Source organism: Somniosus microcephalus, chromosome 5 (genome assembly GCF_052327205.1).
Source record: "Somniosus microcephalus isolate GS21.2 chromosome 5, FLI_Smic_1.0, whole genome shotgun sequence".
Lineage (NCBI taxonomy): Eukaryota > Metazoa > Chordata > Chondrichthyes > Squaliformes > Somniosidae > Somniosus > Somniosus microcephalus.
This window is the reverse complement of record NC_140991.1, coordinates 208,479,506-208,483,824: the sequence shown is the minus strand read 5'-3', so window position 1 is coordinate 208,483,824 and position 4,319 is coordinate 208,479,506. Positions and strand designations below refer to the sequence as shown.

General features: G+C 60.2%; 1 protein-coding gene across 6 annotated transcripts in view; it reads left to right on the top strand.

The window, feature by feature from the left end:
- The first annotated feature begins 638 nt into the window (after positions 1-638).
- tax1bp1b (Tax1 (human T-cell leukemia virus type I) binding protein 1b) overlaps positions 639-4,319 on the top strand; it is a 188,662-nt gene continuing 184,981 nt past the window's right edge. For 5 of the 6 annotated variants that reach the window (XM_085988627.1, XM_085988624.1, XM_085988626.1 and 2 more), the window contains exon 1: positions 1,075-1,186. The gene's annotated coding sequence lies outside the window, so the exon portion shown is untranslated. Of the gene's footprint in view, positions 732-1,074; positions 1,187-4,319 lie in introns of those variants that run through there. The other variant, XM_085988623.1, reaches the window with a different exon arrangement.

The following is a 4,319-nucleotide window of genomic DNA, read 5'->3' as shown; positions in this document are numbered from 1 at the left end:
TTCTGACGAAAGGTCACCGTCCTGAAATGTTAACTTTGTTTCTCTCTTCACAGATGCTGCCTGACCTGCTGAGTATCTCCAGCATTTTCTGTTTTTATTTCAGATTTCCAGCATCTGCAGTATTTTCTTTTTGTGTTTACAGTATATGACTTTGGACTTTGCTTCATCACAGGTATCTGATTGCCACACTCTTTCTGATGCATTGTTTGTTAGGGCTGCTATTTGAGGACAGACTGTCCTTAAATATTAGATTTCAGAATCATTGGTTCACACAATAAATTTCTTATCACTATCAGTGACTGTGCTCTATTTCCATTTAGGTTTACTCTTTCTATTAATATTTACATTTTCTTTACTTTCATTTTATTCTTCTCTAATTCTATTTTTCCCTTTCTATTCATTCCTCTTGCCTTCTCTTCCACAGATAGGTAGCCAGTACATTTGCTTCTTTTCCTCACTCTTCCCATTGGACCATTCACAGATCTGTGTGAATTTCACTGCTTGTGTTGCCAGTCGGCAGTAAAAGTTGTCCACAGATGCCAGGAGACTCGTAGATTTGCAGCTGTCCATAATTAAAGATGGAAGCAGGTGGTAGAAAAACGGGCTCAGGCTGATCTGTAGCAGAATTGGCAAAGAAGCAGGATAAATATAAGCAGCATGGGGAGAACATCTACTGCGTTAAGAGGTATTTACTTCCCAGAGCTGAACATCAGGGTCTTGCCTGCAAACAGGTGTGTAATGACTGGTATTCCCTGTAAGGCTTAATGAATATGATGCAGATACAGGATGGCAAGTTTTATTGGGAAGGAAAAAAACTGAGTGGAGTACTGCTTAATAATGATCAGGATCCCCTTTAATAAGTGACCATGTTATATTGGGGTGGGGAGTGGGAAGCAAGGAGGCATTCTGGAATGACAATTAAATGTTATGTAGAACAGGATTAAAAAACAAAACTTGCATTTAACAGTTTTGATGAAGGGTTATACTTAAAACAATGCCCTCCTTCCCTGCCTCTGTTTGTGCGTCTGTCTGCCTGCCTACCGGTCTGTCTAGGCTGTTACCCTTTGATCCCGGAAGTTGTTTAGCGAGGACAGTTTGTGTCGTCACAGGCGGAGCGATGGCGCCTGGGGGCTGGTGACGAAGTTAAAAAACAGAAAGATCGGTGGCGCCAGCGGCCAGGGATACGGTGAGTGCCGGGGGCCCAGCTTCAACACTGGCAGCCGTCGACATGCCGAGAAGCCGCGGTGGAGTTGGCGCTGTCCTTAGGCCGCAGCCCTGCCTCCCTGTGCGCTTCGTTATTGGGGCGGCGCAGCGGGTTGGGCCCGAGCCCGGGGTGTGTTTACAGGGAAGGGGGAATGAAATAGGCCGTTTCCCCCTGGGGTTTATCGGGAATAAACTACTGGCATGGCACTGGGCCGAGCGACTTTCGCAAACCCGGCGTCGAGGACGGGCCGCTGCCGCCGTCCCGGTTGGGTTGGTGTCCCGGGGAGTGGGAGGGGTATCATGCCAATAAAGCGATTTAAATTGTAAAAATTGTAAATTGTTTAAAAGGGGGGAGAGAGGGGGGGGTTGAGGAGGGTGGGGTAGGGAGGGGTTTGAGAGGCGGGGTTGAGGAGGGTGGGGTAGGGAGGGGTTTGAGAGGCGGGGTAGGGAGGAGGGGATGGGGAGGGAGGAGGGGATAGGGAGGGGCTTAAGAGTGAGGAGGGGGTAGGGAGGGGTTTAATGGGGAGGGGTTTAAGAGGGAGGGGAGGAGTTTGGGAGGGGGGTTTAGGAGGGTGTAGGGAGGGGTTTAGGAGGAAGGGTTTAGGGGGAGGGGAGGGGTTTAGGAGGGAGGGGCGAGGTTTAAGCGGGGCGGGGTTTAAGAGGGAGGGGGTGGGGAGGGGTTTAAGAGGGAAGGAGGGAGGGGTTTAAGAGGGAGGGGGTGGGGAGGGGTTTAAGAGGGAAGGAGGGAGGGGTTTAAGAGGGAGGGGAGGGTAGGGAGAGGTTTAAGAGGGCATTTGAGGGTGAGTTGAGCGGGGGCATTTGAGGGAGAGCGTTGAGAGGGCATTTGAGGGAGAGCGGTGGGAGGGTGAGTTGAGAGGGGGCATTTGAGGGAGAGCGTTGAGAGGGGGCATTTGAGGGAGAGCGTTGAGGGGAGGGGTTTAGGAGGGAGGGGCGAGGTTTAAGCGGGGCGGGGTTTAAGAGGGAGGGGGTGGGGAGGGGTTTAAGAGGGAAGGAGGGAGGGGTTTACGAGGGAGGGGGTGGGGAGGGGTTTAAGAGGGAAGGAGGGAGGGGGGTAGGGCGGGGTTTAAGAGGGAGGGGGTGGGGAGGGGTTTAAGAGGGAAGGAGGGAGGGGTTTACGAGGGAGGGGGTGGGGAGGGGTTTAAGAGGGAAGGAGGGAGGGGGGTAGGGAGGGGTTTAAGAGGGAGGGGAGGGTAGGGAGAGGTTTAAGAGGGCATTTGAGGGTGAGTTGAGAGGGGGCATTTGAGGGAGAGCGTTGAGAGGGGGCATTTGAGGGAGAGCGGTGGGAGGGTGAGTTGAGAGGGGGCATTTGAGGGAGAGCGTTGAGAGGGGGCATTTGAGGGAGAGGGAGGAGGGGGTTAAGCGAAGGGGAGATAAGAGGAGGGTTTGAGAGGGGGAGGCGAGGGGCTTAGGATAGATGGGGGTTAAGAGGAAGGAGGGGGATTTAAGAGAGGAAGGGAGCGAGGGGGGTGAGGGGGGGTTGAGAGAGGGGAGGGGGGGGTTGAGAGAGGGGGGGGTTGAGAGAGGGGGGGGTTGAGAGAGGGAGGGGTTGAGAGAGGGGGAGGGGGGGTTTGAGAGAGGGGGAGGGGGGGTTTGAGAGAGGGGGGGGTTTGAGAGGGAGGGGGGGTTGAGAGGGGGGGGGGTTGAGAGAGGGGGGGGGTTGAGAGGGGGGGGTTGAGAGGGGGGGGTTGAGAGAGGGGGAGGGGGGGGTTGAGAGAGGGGGGGGTTGAGGGGGAGGGGGGGGTTGAGAGAGGGGGGGGTTGAGAGGGAGGGGGGGGTTTGAGAGGGAGGGGGGGTGGTTGAGAGAGGGAGGGGGGTTGAGAGAGGAGGGAGGGAGGGGGGGGAGTTGAGAGGGGGGGGGCGGGAGGGTTGAGAGAGGGAGGGGGAGGGGGCGGGAGGGTTGAGAGAGGGAGGGGGGGTTGAGAGAGGGAGGGGGTTGAGAGAGGGAGGGAGAGAGGGGGGGTTGAGAGAGGGGGGTTGAGGGAGGGGGGGTGGTTGAGAGAGGGAGGGGTGGTTGAGAGAGGGAGGGGGGTTGAGAGAGGGGGTGTTGAGAGAGGGGGGGGGTTGAGAGAGGGAGGGAGGGGGGGGTTGAGAGAGGGAGGGGGGGGTTGAGAGAGGGAGGGGGGGTTGAGAGAGGGAGGGGGGGGTGGGTGAGGGAGAGGGGGGGGGGGTGTGAGGGAGGGGGGGGGGTGGGGGGGGTGGGGTGGGTGTGGGGGGGGGGTTGAGGAGGGGTGGGGGGGGTTGAGAGGGGAGGGAGGGGGGGGTTGAGAGAGGGAGGGGTTGAGAGAGGGGGGGGTTGTGAGGGGGGGTGAGTGGGAGGGGGGGGTGTTGAGGGAGGGGGTGTGGGAGGGGAGGGGCGGGTGGGTTGAGAGGGGGAGGGGGTGTGTGAGGGGGGAGAGGGGGTGAGGGAGGGGGGGGTTGAGAGAGGGGGGGAGGGGGGGGTTGAGAGAGGGGGGGGGTTGAGGGGGGGGGGGGTGAGAGAGGGGAGGGGGGGGGGTTGTGAGAGGGAGGGGGGGGGTTGAGAGTGGGGGTGGGGGGGGGGGTTGGAGGGGGGGGGTTGAGAGTGGGGGGGGGGGTGTGGTGGGTGGGGGGGGGGGTTGTGTGGGAGGGGTGTGTGGGGGGGGGTGTGGGGGGGGGTGTGTGGTGGGAGGGGGGGGGGGTGTGAGGGAGGGAGGGTGTTGGGAGGGGGGGGGTGTGTGGGTGGGGGAGGGGGTGGGGGTGGAGGGGGGGGGGTGTGAGGGGGGGGGAGGGGGTGGGAGGGGGGTTGAGGTGGGAGGGGGGGGGGGTTGAGGGGGGGGGTGTGGGGGGTGTGAGGGGGGGGGTGAGAGGGGGAGGGGGGTTGTGGGAGGGGGTTTAAGGAGGGGGTTGAGCGGGGGAGGGGGTTGAGCGGGGGAGGGGGTTGAGGGGGGGGGGTTGAGGGGGAGGGGGGTTGAGCGTGAGGGGGGGGTTGAGCGAGAGGGGGAGGGGGGGTTGAGCGAGAGAGGGGGAGGGTGAGGGGGTTGAGCGGGGGAGGGTGAGGGGGGTAGAGAGAGAGGGGGTAGAGAGGGGGTAGAGAGGGGGGGGTAGCGAGGGGGGGTAGAGAGGGGGGGGTAGCGAGG